Source organism: Lingula anatina, chromosome 10 (assembly GCF_051362555.1).
Source record: "Lingula anatina isolate TDL-2025a chromosome 10, LinAna3.0, whole genome shotgun sequence".
In the NCBI taxonomy this organism is placed as follows: Eukaryota; Metazoa; Brachiopoda; class Lingulata; order Lingulida; family Lingulidae; genus Lingula; species Lingula anatina.
This window is the reverse complement of record NC_141776.1, coordinates 117,050-133,650: the sequence shown is the minus strand read 5'-3', so window position 1 is coordinate 133,650 and position 16,601 is coordinate 117,050. Positions and strand designations below refer to the sequence as shown.

Sequence of the window (16,601 nt, the reverse complement as noted above, 5' to 3'; positions counted from 1 at the left end):
ATTAGAATAAACTGTTAATTCAGTAAAATATTAAAACTCTGTGTATTTAAAATAGATTTTGATGGCTAATCAACACAGTATTGTTGGAAAAGTATCTGTTTTGCACACATCACGCGATGTATTGTTCCCTTGCTGGACCCTCTCTGTATATTAGGCTATATCCAGGACACAATTCGATTATCGATTTTCAATAATGTCTTAGATGACAGCTGTGAGTCCTAGATATTATTGATCACTTTTTAACACCACCTATAATATGCAATCTAAAAGTACTGTCTTTAAGTTTAATAGTGACCACTGCGGTATTCAATGAATGTCGGCAAAGTGTAAACAATATTTATCAGTAGAGATGTTTGGGACGTGACATGTGAATATTCTTGCTAGTGACTCAATTGTAAAGTGTGTGTGTGTGTGTGTGTGTGTGTGTGTGTGTGGTGCTTTCAACACAAACAGGCGCCTCTATATGTTTCCAGAGTTTAAGCGTTTGCAATGAGTGTATTGTAATCCTGCAATCGCCATAAAGATGTCTTAAGAGTATCTGCTGTTCCTTGCAGTACTGTAGTGGGTATTGATTTCTAATGGGGAGGTCAAGTGTCAAAAGCATGTCCTGGATGTGTTCGATTTCGATACTGTCTGTAACGTTATCGGCGAACTGATAGCCGCCAAAATACGGCGGCAATGCACTCAGGGAGACAGATTATATTTCCTACTTGTTCACAGCGACTTACAGTATCTCAGTTATGTTACGTTAATTATAGGTCCAAAGTGGGACCATAAACATCAGAACTTATGCCATTAGATTAAATTTCTTATATAAAATGCCAAGATGTCTATCGGGATTTTAGATTCTTCTTAGAACATTTTCATCACAGATGATAACTTACCTTCACAGGAAATTAAGTAAGTTTACCGGCTGACACGAGATGCATATAGTTCAGGTAGATGGTAAGAGTTGTTTATAACCGTGAATGGTATCAATATGTTGAAAGTAGAAAAAAGATAAAATATAGAAAACAATATCTCTACATAAAAAGAACCATAATCATAATCCATCAAAATTACTCCCCACCCCCCACCCCCAAAAATAATAATAATAGCACTGACTACTCGATTTCTCTGTGCTACTTTTTACCCTTAATGAAGAACATGCACAGTAATTTGTTCACTAAGGTAGAATATGGCAATGCGTGTTGGCAGAAATTTCACCACTGCTTTATCGACATGGAAAGTGTTTCTTTCTCTTGCATAAGTATTGTGAAGAGTACAAGAGTCCATCTGCACCCGTCCAATCGACAATTCTATTGGGATGTTTAACATCATTTCACTTAATAGAAAACGGCAGCTGCAAAACAATTAATTACTATTCGTTCAGAGGCTCGAGTCCAATTGCACCGTCTGCTCGACAGTACTAACAATCCCACTGGAGCTATTAATTACAGTTATAAACTATTACTGTCTTGTTTGATTCAATTTGGACCGCAATGTAGTGTTTCCCAGACGTTTTATTATTGAATGCCATTTAGTCAGGATTGATCGGGAGCTAATTGTGCCCGGGTGAGACACGTTATTGCACCCATTGTGTTAGTTGAGATCGATAGCAATACGATAACTGGACGGTCAATAACGTTAAATTATAGCTAGACAGCTGTTTATCAATAATTGCCCATCTGATCAAACCTAGCATATTACACACACTTCGAAGCCGTTGGAGGTTTTCTTCCAAGAACATTTTTTTCTAGGCGGTCGACGCCTGGTTCCCGCAAGCACTTATTATGGCTTTTGTTACTTACATGCATTTCCTGGTTTTTGCAATAAAGCATTGTTGTATGAGAAAGGGGCAGGTATACAGTTCTCAAAACGGTGGACATGTTGTATTCAAAACCTTGGTAATGAGTAATACTGCTGGACTTGGTGCTTGGTCATCTTTACAAAAAACAATCTGCATTCAGTATATTTTGTATATTGGGCAAACAGTTCAATGAACCTTTATTATCAACACATTTAACGTATGGTACTAGATAGTTAGTCTGATACTTTTGTCTCTTCATAAGAGCTTTATTCAGACCAAAGTGCTGGCATCGTCTTGTGATGACTCCTTTTAGTCACGTAGTTTGCCAATACGTTGCGCTTTTTTGTCGTTATTAGCAAAGCTTACTCTGTTTTAAACCATAGTAAACACTAAAAGATTCACGGCCGAGGTTATTAGCTAATGTTCTCTTAGATAACGCATGCGCAGTCCACCTTCCATCGTGCAATCGTTTAATTTAGTTCAATACACCAATACCAAGCTAGACCTATAAACATCAGTCTCTAAACAGTTACACAATCTGCCTATCACCGTGTTATTTTAAGCCATATTCAGCGTGCGATCACAGTTTTCACATCGATCTAATCAACATCTAAAACCATCACAGATTAGGCGCCATGAATTGGCCTGGGCCCAAAGCGCTTAATGAAAGCTATTTATAACTTTTGACGGACTTCACAAGATTCAATCAAGCTGCATTGACCGCTATCTTTCCCACGCATATATAGGAAGCATCTACCGAACTTTCTTGATTAGTTTCTCTTAATTACCGAATTTGTTCTGAACGGTTCTTATGCCAAGTACACTGTATTGATGGAAAAAGCAACGAAGAAGCAGTTGTACTAGGATATTGTTTTGAAGGGATTTTAAATAAGCTGTTGCCCATACGCTCAATGAGGTTCAATTTTTCCAAGAAACGCCATTAAGATATAACAAACATTACCCTCCTTAAAATACAGTAGACGAGAGATAAGTAAAATAATATATTTCAGTTTAAAATCAGTTTAAATTTAGACGACGTGACGTCATATTTAAGGAATCATTTGGAATGAGTAAGTTTAAATGCTTCAAAAATGAAACACATTTTGAACAGAAAAGATACACTCCACAGAATGTAAAACAAGTTCTAAACCCTCCGGCGCCATCTCAGATCCTTCCACAACCCACGCAGACGACCATGTCTGTGACGTCAACGTGACGTCATCCATGTAACCTATCATCGCGCTCGATGTCACAGACACTCAGATTTAATTGGCTGCCCAACTTTCTTTGAAGCAGTTCGTCTAATAATAGTTGCAGTGGTGCTTATTTTAGGCAACTCTGGAGATATATCTAAGGTTTCAATTAACCAAGAACAAAATGTTAACGTTGGCCCATAAAGTATACAGACAATTTCTTCCAAATGGTTTACAACCGACAGCCTGGCCAGGTGGAATAACGTATGATTCACGCACGCGCTCAGCAGTCATGTGACATTCCCAGGCACGAGGTTAGAATTTAAAACTCCGTGTACTTTCGCTCACCTTGGGGTACTTGTGTTCGAACAAGTCCGCGTCTAGGCCCCTAACGACGACCACCGAATTACCCAAGCTATTTTTATCCCGCTCTGACGCACATTCGAGTATTCAGTGCTCTGCCGACTCCAAGTTAAACTACCGTTATATGATCCCTGGCAGGTAAAGCAGAGTAAGTGGAACCCAACTGTGAAAGTAAACGTCAAAGTGATACTACACGGCAAACGATCAGAATACTACTTAATGTGACGACTACTGTATATAAAGGCATTTACTTCCACCTACAATACCGGCTTGGGCCATGGTATCAACACTAAGGTAAAGAAGAGCTGCAGCGTTTCGATTCCCAAGTGACAGGGAGCACTGACAAGATACCTGTTCCAGGTTTTGCTATAATTTTGGGTAAAAGTGCGAAGAATTACAGAGAGGATATTGACCTTTTACTGTTCGGGTACAACGGTATGTGTGTGTGCTCTATTTTGTTTTCAAACGTGTGGTTGCCTACTGTATGGATAATTAACTTACAAAAGTATTAGGCCTACCTTTAATGTATTACAACGAGGCCATTTCATTTACACCTGTGACTGAGGGTTATGTATTTGAACTCGGAACTACCTACCCAACGTCAAATTTACCTGTACAGAGAATCGGTTCCCGTTTATGAATTTAATCCTATAAAAAATAAGGAATAATTAATTAATTTATTTATATATTTATTTATTTTAATTGAAATTCCATTGTGAGAAGTTTGCTCTGGACCTGGTAACGCTTAACGCGGGCTGCTTAATTTATCATATATTGTCAAATATCAAATATTAAAATCAAATATCAAATATTAAAATATTATTACACGTGACCCGAAAGAATTCAATCAATGAAGCTGTCTTTGGCTTTTTCCAACTACGAATAAAGTTCGATGCTTGCAATAACATTTAATATCTATATGTAATATCTATATGTAATATCTATATGTGATATCTATATGTAATATCTATATGTAATATCTTACATAGGATACATGTAACGTTGCGCCCATGCTTGCAGTAAATGTGCGATTGATTAAAGTGTTAATTAAACACGTGCCAACACGGTTGGTTGCACCTACACATGTGGATTGCACACATGTAGTATACACACATATATATAAAAGAAACCCCTCAATGCTGGACCCTGTCATTACAATATTTCCTTCACGGGCCTCACAAACCTATCCCCCACCAACACCTGCATAGTCAGCCCCTCTACGACCACCCCCACTAACCCCACCACCACCATCACCACCACCACCACCACCCACCATCCCCACCACAACTACCGCCACCACCACCACCACCACCCACTAGCCTCACCACCACCACCACCACCACCACCACCACCACCACAAATTTAAGCATGATGTATGTGCAAATATCATCTGACTTATTTCACTATGAATATTTTTATGTTTTCCCTCCTTCGACCCCAGGAAATAAATAAACCAAAATTGAACAGCAACAGTGAGTTTCAGACCGAAGACTGTATTCTGCTCTACCCATATATTCTGTCCTGTAGAGCTTGGAATTAGATGATCTAAAACTAAAAACACCTCGGATAGACGCTCTGTTGCTGTGGCCCCTTTCAAAGGACCCTACACGTGAACATGTGTTAATTGCAATTTGTTTTACATTAGCATGTGTACAGTGTCTGCAGATGGATAGTTTATTATCGTTCAGCCAGAAGTCGATAAACCGTTTACTACTTCTTTTTCTATTGAAAGCTGTTATGGTCTATGGTACGCATTCAGAGGATTTAGGTGCGTGGTAAAATGTATTATTATTATTATTATTATTATTATTATTATTATTATTATTATTATTATAGACCAGAGATAAAGGACGTCTGTTCTTATAAAAAGTGGACGTGAACACCAATCTGAATGTGGATATTTCAAAAGACCACAATGATGTCACAGCAGTCATTTCTAACACGGCACTGTAGTCAACCTAATCTCTTTATTCCACCAAAACCTGTTGTCTTATGGTTATGGAAAAAATTCATATTACATATTTACAACACGAAATAAATAAAATTCTATAAATATTACTGAGATAACATTTCTCTCCAAATGAAGTGATATTTCTAGTTTCTGGAGGGGTGGCAATAGCGGCACCTTTGGAAAGAACTATCATTCAAACACAAACGATTGTAACTGTCAAGCTAGGGAAAGAAAACGTGGCGAAATATGGGCCATGGGTTAGTTGTTCCGGAAAACTGACGAAGGGTAACCGGCATTCCATCCGCTGTACACTCCGCCTATCTGTACAGGCCAAAAGTTTTAGTCAAAAAATAGCGCACACATGCCTGTCGGGTGATTTACAAAGAGCAATTCTGTGCTTCAGAGGCCCCAGCGTCCCGTTTCCATGGTAACCAGCATGCCTTCTCGATCTTTACTTGGTCCATAACACATTTTTCTTTCTGCTCTTCTTTCAGTTGAAGAGGTCTATATTATCTCCGTGCCAGCAGATAGAGCGGATACAGCCAGGTGTGCACGCGCTTTACAACAGTCGTCTGCGAAACTGCACCAAAACTGTATCGTCTGCTGCCTCTTTGGAACCTTCTTGCGCAATATGGATTTCCCGTGATGCCATACAGTATAAATTTGCATTCAGGTAAGTCTCTTTGTGGATGTTTTTTGTTATGCTTATATTCATGCAGCTGATGTTGAACAGTTAGTTACACAAGTCCCACAACGACGCTCTTTCAAAGGGTAGAGGATAACCCCCCCCCCCCATCACACAGTGCAGGCTGGGAGTAGTTTAATGAATGAATATTCGCAAACTATCACAAGCACATTGTATGTAAGAAAGTGGTATTGTTGGTTCATTGACGCCGATTTACGGATCTGATCTTTATTATCAAATAGTCCAAACTTTAAAAAGGGATGTAAAAAGACAACAAATTCGTTCTCACATGGTCGGTGTTTCAGGGACGTAACAAAACGGGACATGCTTGGCAGTGCGGTCTATTAATTTTAACACACAGCTGATGAATGCTTATTGCAAAATTATTAATGTAAATTATTTTGATTTTCTTTTGATATTTTTTCATAATGCCCAATATCAAATTAACCCTGTCACTTCATCTAAAGAGCGGAGCGCTATTCAAATGCGTTTCCAAATATTTTCTGTTTATTTCGGCAATCCCTACTAAGACTCATTATAATTGGCGAGTTGTTATTATAGATTAAGACTGCTCAATTTTGACACAAAAAATCTCCTTCCATACCTGGAATAAACCTAACGTATTTTATTCATAAAACAACAAAGCCGTATAATAGAGCAACGTTATCAATTGCTAAGAGCAAATGCAACTTAATTACTATATGCAATCCCTCATATATGTCCTGTTATGGTAACATTCATCGTAAAAATACAATCCACTTTTTGCATTTCTTTAACTTTTTTAACTGTGTTGACTAACTTGTAAAATACTTTTAACGGGACTTTGTATCCACGACAACATTTACTTAAGCTTAGTTATCAGTCTCCATCAGGTGGGAAAGAAAATGTACACAGACGTCCTTAATCACACGTGTGTTTGTTAGCTACCTTTATGGAGGGGAGGCTTAAGGGACCGTTCACAATCACTTTTGCCGACCTAGCTAATGGGCATTAACTGTACGTTACGCCTCCTGGCGTTGAGTAGATTACAGAGAAGCTGATGATGATACCAGTAACTTGGAAGCAAGAGGAGGAATGTTAACCTGTCCATCTGATTGCAAACAGCGAGAGTCCCCGTGGAGTTAGAATTATTGTGCATAAGCTAAAATTCGTTGTGAGCGGTCCCTAAGTCTGCTTCAACTAATCTTTAACGTGCCAGCCGACGGTGGGTAGGCCGATGAGTTAGTGATGAAGCGCTCTGGGAAGTTGACCATCAGTTCCTGCAAAGTTCACGGGAGCATTGCAAGATACACGGGTTTCTGTGTTTTACTGATGATATTTTCTTCCTGGTTATACTCCTGCGCAAAGTGTCCGTATAAATCACAAGCGTGAGTAATCGCGAGACAGAACGCTAATTTTGAACCTCATCTGTTACTGAGAGCTGAGCGGTACTTAGAATGGGTGCACTGAGAAAGTGCGCTGGGTATCAATATGTTTTTTTTTTTTTTTGGAGGGGGGGATTTCGGTTTTGGAAAATTTTTACTTGTCCTGAACCGACCGGTGTATTTTTCCCCCAGAATTACTTATGTGAGTTTCACCACTTAGACTGCAAAGTTAATAGAATCTAAGAAGTTGAATTACAAATTATACATTTTATTCTTTTTTGATTCTGTAATAAGACCGAATTAACCTGGAATTAAACCAAATTGAAAACCGTAAAAACGCGGCATTATACGCTGGTCTCCATGACGGAAACGAGTTACCGTAGATTTACAAATTTATTTTTTCATTTGCTGCTTGTTAATGCAATTTTCTCAAAATGTATCATTCTTGGTCAGCTAATTGAGACTACTCTCTCTTTTGGGTAAAGTGTGTGTGTAGTCTATGTATTTAACAGAGAGTTTTCTATAAGAAATATAGATAAACCTGCTTAACCTTTGGCTCATAAACCACAAAATATACATTTGCACCAGTAGTAAACTCTTTTTATTTGATAAATGTATCTTGTAAACTAGACCATAGCCTTAGATTGTGGTATTTGGGGATATTAAGTTTTATGTCGGAAATTCAGCAGAAAGGTAAGCCATTAGGCCTACTGGTATTTTCTAAAGTAGACGGAACACTTGTATTTATATGATATCAAATTATTTGTATAAACGATTACGCTATGAGTGTTGCCCTATAAGTTCATATTATTTGAGGAAAATTGAATGCTTTGAATAATACTAAAATATTCGAAAGAACGCCACGGTTTGAAGCGGCATTTAAAGCCAATTAGCAAAACTGAAAAAGCAATGTTCTTCATTTGGGCTTGCAGCATTTCAACTGCGGTATTTGTCAGAAATGATCTATTCGCGCGAAACTTCTGAATTATCAAAAACACATTATTTAATTCCTGATGTTTTCACAGAAAACGTCAAGTTTCGTGCCCAGGGCAGAGTAAGTGTACCCAGTAAGTGGATGTTTCACAATCCGTTCGCGTAAAGGTCAAGCAGCAATTTACCCTATAGTAAACTAAGAATAAACTACGACTCATGACCAATTATTAAGATGCTCGAGAAATGCTTACTTTTCATGTCTGGTATAAATAACTATGACTACCTTCACTGACGGATAACCCTAATTGTCTACGGAGACCAAAAAACAGAACAGTAGGGCCTTTAGACCCCTATCAGATACGCATTCTGGTTCAACATGTACAGATACTGTTTTCTAGGAAAAGTGCAAGTGTTTTAATCAAATAATGTCGGTGGTGATAATTTTTCCAACATTTGAATGACCTGAGGTGTCTAAAAATGCTCCGAGATGCTTCAGTATATTGTATGGTAAGATCAGCCCTGGTCCATCACTTTTGACCCCTACGACGCAAGTCCAGGGGCAGACTGTTCCTCCAAATGCCAACGAGCTCCCCAATGACGTCAAGAGGAGCTCACTTCCAGGACTCGACCAAACTGGCTGTGTCCCGGGGAGCAGCTTGACGTAATGAGATGATTAGAACTAATTACTGGGGAAATTTCATTTAGAAACACATTGGCTGTTTTTTCTTAGAAAACAGTTTCTTTGAAAAATGTAGACAGACTTTTTATTTGTTCAAACTAATTTTGTATAACATGTAGATTTTTTTTATACTCATGATTCTTACTTTAAACCATGATTGAAATGGAGAAAATTTTGCTTTTCCCTCAATTTTTAGCAAAGGAACTCAATGAAACTCTTTGCAAATTTTATTTTGCATATAGTTTAAAACAAACAAGAAAACGAAGATAGGCCTAGGTGCATATATAAGATATAAAAGCAGTAAAAAGAAACAAGTAGTATTTTCGACGGTCATGGGATGAAAAAGACGGTGGTCAAGACAGCTTCAAAACTGTGTCGTTTATTTTTTCATTTTGTTTATTTCCTTACTGAGATTTGAGATCTAGAACATGATTGAATAAATATAATAACTTACTTAGTTGTATTTTGAAACATAGAAATAAAACCCAAACTTTTTAAATCTTTTTCAAGAAAAGGATTTTATAAATATACACATCTAATTTCCATGCATATTTGCAATATAACTGTGTACGGATCCATTTTAACGATTTAAAAGAATTATTCCATTTTCTGCACAGTGTAAAACTCTTGCAGATATACAGTATACACACACACACACACACACACACACACACACACATATACAGCACTCCATCAAGGAGGATATGTGTACATTTTTCTCCAGGTCTTATCGTTGTATCTGCACTGCATATATGAAGTTTCTTTGAGGTTAAAAACGTACGTGTTGTTGCCAGTCGTGGGAGGGAACGCTATCTAGGAAATTCCTCCCAGTCCCCTATCTATCCTCCACAGTACAATCACTGCTGCATCATTGGTGCCAGTTCTACGGTGTGCACCAGGGTAGGTGTGAGCCGACAAGCTGATGAAATACTGCCAAAAGAACCTGTTATTTTTCATGGGATCACACCTTGTAATTTGGATGAGAGATGGTAAATGAGAAGAAAAAAAAGGGAACCTATTGGTAATGATGCAAGGGAAATGCAGTTAGCGTGAAATAGGGAAACTATCTCGTTACGTGTGGTGCTGTGAGTTAGGGTGAAGTTTTGTAGTTGTTTGTAAATTTGCTACCTTGAACAGCAAATTGCGCAAGCTTCTGGAAAATGGTTGGGTGACTCTCGATGGTTTTGGGTGTAAGGCATCTGTACAGTAGTCTGTTCGTCTGCATCTGTCTGTCTGTCTGTCTGTCAGTCTGTCTGTCTGCCTCTCTCTCTCTCTCTCTCTCTCTCGTGTTTGTGTGCATTATGGACGGAACATTGGCCCATGTGAGCATACATGCCTTTTTATTTCTTAATATGATGGTTTGCTGTCTGACTCTCTGTCTTTAATTGCCATCCATTTAAAGAGAGAGGTGGATCGAGTATACCTTTGTGAGAAAAGACAAATTGCTGATATTTCCAGGAAAATGCATCCATTTGCTATAAACAGGTCTAGTACACCCAGTATGCTTGTCTTGCTACCCTCTTACTATTGGTTTATTATTAAAAGTACCATTTCTGTGTCTTACAAGCCACTACTGGTTTATTATTTAAAGCACCATTGCTAAGCCACTACTTTAAGTGAGAACCTGGACCTCTACTTGGTAGAAAAGGCCCATTGCAGTAGAGAAGATGTACAGCACGTCACATTTAAATAAAAACGTTTTAAGTGTTTTTATTGAATGGGGACAGAGAACGAAGACGCAGATAGGTCATATTTTAGCTTCAATGACAGATCCGGTTTTCAATCAGTGTTTAGAAAATATTCAGTCTCCTCTTTTGACACAGTATATATACGCTTAACGTTGACCAGCTGCTACCCCCTCCCTCTCTGTACCACACTTTTCTACCACACTAACTGAACTGTGGGGGCGTGTTCAGTGAAATAAGAAAACAAAAATAAAACCCGATAATCAGAGCACCAAGCAATCATGTTGACTTAAGTTTTTTTCTAAACCCCGGAAGCTGTGAGTGGAGTATTTGTTACATTACATTAACACTAAATAATGAAGACAATACATTCAATACGTTCTATTTACACCGGAATGATAAAAGATGTTCTTACCTTGAAAAGGAAATTTAAGAGAGTAGATTGATTGAACATGTAGAACTGGCCTTCCAGGCTGCAAAGAACACACACACACACACACACACACACACACACTCACAGTACACACACAGTACACACACACAGTACACACACACACACACACAGTACACACACAGTACACACACACACACGCACGCACACACACACAGTACACACACACACACATACACATACACATACACACAGTACACACACACAGTACACACAGTACACACACAGTACACACACATACACATACACATACACACAGTACACACACACACAGTACACACACACACACACACAGTACACACACACGCACGCACGCACGCACGCACACACACACACGCACACACACACACAAGTTGATTTCTTTTTTTCCTAAATAACCGTGCCTCCAAAATTAACAGTATACATTGTCATCGTCAGGGTATCTGTTTCCTAAAAACAACAACAACAACAACAACAACAACAATAATAATAATAATAATAATAATAATAATAATAGTGATGATAATAATAATACATCCACAGGGTTGACGCTTTCCACAGCATACATTGAAAACATGCACCCTTGTATTTGACTGGTTGTTTTGACTGATATTAACTAAGCGATATTCTGTGATAGAATGGAAGAGATGCATTAAAACACCCACTTTACAATTCCAGAATATACTTTCTATTTTTACATATGTTTATTGAGGTGTTTTGACTGCAAGAATTAGGTGAGGCGGGGGTTGTGGAGTGACCTTTAGGCCGAGTAACTTTGAAATAAGGGAGCACGTGTTGGTTGAACTTTGCCACTGTCACTGGCAGAGCTGTATGTGCTGTATGGTATGTTGAAGGCACGCCCGCGTCTGTCAGCTGAAGAAGGACCACACATACGCACTGTCATTGATCATGGCGCAGGAAACAGGTCCGACGGAATGTAGTTTTTTTATCCTAAATTGCATGATGTTTTTCTGCCCCCCCTTTCCCAACCCCGTCGAACGTTATTTTTTCTCTCTCTCTTTCTCCACTTTTCCTAACCCCTTCCTTTCTCTATCTTTCCACTGTTCCTTCCATCTCTCAACCTTTATCTTCCTCCCTTCTCTCCACTGTCCTCTCCAATCTGTTACTCTGACGCCGTACCAGCCATATTCCAGTCCTACATGTATAAACTTAGAAAACAATCTGCAAGCAGTTCAACCCCTTCATGATATTTCCATTAAATTTGAACCAACACAAACAAGCCACACCAAAATATACAAACTGGAAGTACTATTTCTACGTATCTTATCATAGTTTTTACACCTTTGTTGATGAAAAAGTACACAGTGACAAAATGGCGCTCTTCTACATGTACCCCTCTGGTTTCACAGGGTCAATTTTCCAGCGTTATGATCCGATACACGGTGTTGTCTTTTATCTGGCATTTCAAAAGTTTTTTCGTGCGACGAGCGAATAAAAGTTACTGATGCGTGAGATTTGAAATGACCCTGCTTGAATAATAGCGTTTTTTCTTATCATGTGTTTTTTTAGAATAGCCAATGTTTTTTAAGTTAGTCGAATGGCACATAATTTAATAGCTGAAGTAACAGTACAAGTTGATAGGCCTTCCAACTTATCGTGTTCTCTCTCTCTCTCTCTCTGTCTCTCTCTCTCCCCGTCGTCTGTGAACTTAAACGGCCTTAAAAAGTAAACGCTCCAATTTTCTATTTTTATATCAGCGCTTGTGGAGTAATTCTATTGTAATCTTCGTAATTCGTTTCCGTGCAAACTTGAATGCCTTCAGGGGAAATAGGAAATCAACGCAGCGCCCCGAAAATTGGGCTTGTTAACCTGAACGAGCACCCTGCTTCGCCTGCCAAATTCGTCGGGAACTTAGTTTTCAATGAGAAGCACGTACGTGGAGTGTTTGCATTTACTCAAACAAAACGTATTCAGAAAAATAGTTTTTCCAATGCGACTTGTGTGAAGATGGCAAAGAAGTAAAACGAAAGAAAGAGCAATGTACAGTTCCTACATGTAAACTAGTAGTGGATCCTGCTGAATGAAATATTGGTTTGACAGAGATGAGAGAATTATCTCGTTTGGTCCGTTTATGTCTTCTAATCAATTAGAGGGTCGCACATTAACTAAAGGACAACTAATAATGGAACCCTAATCGATAATCCAATCGATATCGGATCTGTTAATCACAGAAATAAATAGTAGACACGTTTGTGTCACATATTAGATAACTAGCAATATATACTGTTGATATATCCGAGGCTCAGGCAGCTCATATAATTAAGACAAGGGTAATCAAGTTAAGATTTGATCAACGTCTTTAAGCGGAAATTAAGGGAGGAGTCCCCAGCTGCTGCACCTGAATCCCTTGCTCTCTCATTTTATGCCACATTTCCCTTGAAGAGAAAGAAATACAAATATGTCGCTATACTAGTTCGACTTTAAATAAACAAATGGATGAATGGGTAAAACATTTGAATTAAAGAAATTAGAATGAAAGGATATTTAAAGGAATATGATAAAAGCGAAGGGGACTTTTGATGTAAAAGAAATGTACTTGAACATGGAAAACGGTTTAGTGAATATTTGGTTTGCGGGGGTCACAGATCTGTCAATACTTCTTTTAATTCATTTACAAGAGTGTCACACATATGATGTATATATAATACAAGGCCACGTATCAGTACAATGCGAATTAACAACGCTGCCAACACAATAGCGCTTTACCTCTTTCTCATTTTTTGTGTCACTTAACTAAATTTATAAAACTTTTATTCTGAAATTCATGCCCACTATCCAACTTCTTCTGGCGCAAGTTTGCCTTTTCCAATGTCTGGTTTCTTTTAACGCTAGTTTCTAGTAGCTCTCCTTTTATTTCGCCATGCATTGCTACCGATAACAGAAAATTGTAAAATGATGTAAACCTCGTTTACAGGAGCAGTACTGCTAATTCTACATACATAATTTGCCACATCAAAGTCAGGCAAAGAATTAACCCCCCCTGTATAGACCGTGTCTCTAGGTCACCACCAATTCAATTTAAGTAAGCGTTTACAGGCTTTTAACTCTAAGCAAGAGGTTTTGATGGATTTGTGCAGTGTTCAGTTCAGTAATCCGGTGCTTTCTGTACCGCAATTAAATCAAATTCTTATCATGTAATGCAGAGTGTTTATTATTTTGATTTCGGCGGAGGTTCCATACCGTGGCGTTGTAAAGGACAAAAGTTGCTGATGTTTATTATTCGCTCCATACGAGCTGTGCCGGAGAGGGACCCAAGGGGGGGTGGGGAGGAGTGGATGTTCTTTACTTGTGATATAATTTCATTGAAATATAAATTTTCGGAGGATGTGGAGGTTAAATTAAATTGTCATGCAGATATTTATTTATCTCTCAGAAGTTAACGGTACCTGCTTTTAATGACAAGAATTTTTGGATAGACTGTATCCTAGAGGTAAAAAGGCAATGGATTTTTTGAAAAAAAAAAGAATCAAAAGATTCAATTTTTACCAATTGTCACAGTAAACTTTGCACTGAAAATTCTAAAATTCCATCAACACTACCGTAATTGAAAATTAAGACAATTTTATTTTTACGTCTGTTACAACGTAAATCAATTGATATGTGTCGTGACTCACCAGTGGAAAACAAACTGGACTTATGTCGTGAGTCGTATTTCACCGTCTGGAGCCCAGAGAAGAGATTGAAGTTTGTGAACGGGACATCTCATAATTTACTACAGGGAACCCCTGTGCCAGGGACGGACGCTTAATTCTGATCCTAGGTTTACTGTTTAAGGTTTTTAAGGAAAATTATTCAGAGTAATTGACTCACGAGGATAGATGAAAATTGCTTGACTTTCTATTTTTGTATCCACGAACTATGACGCCTTAGGGGAGAAGTGAGCTGCACTTTACATAAGACAAATATTGGATCTCTAAGTTGGATATTTAGGCGAAGAGTAGACAGTTTGTGGTGAGTTGACAACTTCTGTTTTTTAAGGCTCTGCATTATTACCCAGTAAAAACGAATGAATTATTTCTGAGATGTAGCAAAAGTAAAACGGAACTGGAGTTTTAAGGCTCAAACCAAATCAGAAAATGAGTCTGTCATATATTTTTTACATTTTGTAAGATTTGCCTCCTTTTTTGTATGCACGTGTTGTTTGGGACTGTTTTGTTACCTCTATCCAAACGCTAGCTAAGGTTTTAGGGTTACTTTATGGCTATGACCTTATTAAAAGTACCTTTAATGTGAATAGGGGCCGATTTCTGCCTCATTACCCTAGGGTTAAACATAACAATGAACTTGATTATGGTTTACGTCATTTAGTTTTAATGTACCCTGCGTCCTGTAGGGTTAAACTACAAAATATTTTTTTAAATAATTGCCTCTGGTTTATTCGTGTTGTAAATTTACATGAGATTAGAAGGGTGCAAGAAAAATGCTTGGTCTTCGGTGATTCAACCACCTACCATTTCTCAAGGAAATTTCAAACCACTGAGCGGCAACGTCTGCATCTGAAATATGATTAGTTTAAAAATGACATCGTTGTATTCAGACAAAAAGGGGGATATTTCATTTCTACCCAAACATCTATGACATTAAAAGGCGAGATAAATTATTTAAAAAAACAGCGAAAAACAAGACTGCGAAAAAAACAGGTTTTAGCCCTTGCAAATGTAAAAGTACATATTCATGTATATTAATATTTAAAAGTACAAAATATTAATGGCCATACAGAGAGAGAGAGAGAGAGAATGCGTGTGAGTGTATACCGGCCATGGTTTGAATCCCAGGGTTCTCAGCATGTGCTGCCAGTAACAATACACCCTATCCAGGATTCCACTGTTCGCCAAATACAATAAATCTGTCGTTCTGCTATGTACTTGAACTCTTAAGTATTTGTATACTTCGCTCAGCCAAACTCACTCTCAAGACGAGCGAAGTCCCTCTCGAACCTGCCTACTATTATTACTTGATGATGCTATTTCTTAACAAAGACGCGTAAATTAGGATCTTCAAGAAGCAGCTTTCGAAGTGCCCTTTAATTGTAGACTAAAAACTGGCTTGGCTGTAAGTACGCGGACAGCCCACTCTGCCGATTGCCAGATGACGTCAAATGACACGTTTCATTATATGATCCTGTAGCTATAACAAACCACATTGTGAATGATTCTCGGGATGATGCGGTTTTGTCATTGATTTCATAAATATAGGCAATTTGTTTTTGGGGAATACTTCATTGACTAGTGTCATTCGATGATGTGCAGTATTGGGAAGCCTTCTGCGGGAGACTGGGGAGGGAGAAGAGGGAGGTAAATGCATGTATACTTATCGTTTGTAAAGATTGCATGTGTAAACGTTCTAAATGTCACAATTACCAAATATATGTCACGTTGGTCTATCGCATGTTATATTTTACCCATTTCTGTCAAGTTAGATGCCCGAAGGCACCGCTAAAATAACACCAAAAATAAATATTGTTCTGGGCCCTTTCGTAACATCAAGAAATTTTTGCCATTCAGTTCT

General features: G+C 38.2%; 1 protein-coding gene across 3 annotated transcripts in view; it reads left to right on the top strand.

Moving 5' to 3' along the window:
- LOC106172662 (acetylcholinesterase) overlaps positions 1-16,601 on the top strand; it is a 70,324-nt gene that overhangs the window by 13,507 nt on the left and 40,216 nt on the right. The window contains exons 1-2 of one of the 3 annotated variants that reach the window (XM_013553463.2): positions 3,337-3,780; positions 5,791-5,969. The gene's annotated coding sequence lies outside the window, so the exon portion shown is untranslated. Of the gene's footprint in view, positions 1-3,336; positions 3,781-5,790; positions 5,970-14,795; positions 15,045-16,601 lie in introns of those variants that run through there. The other 2 variants (XM_013553464.2, XM_013553465.2) reach the window with 2 other exon arrangements.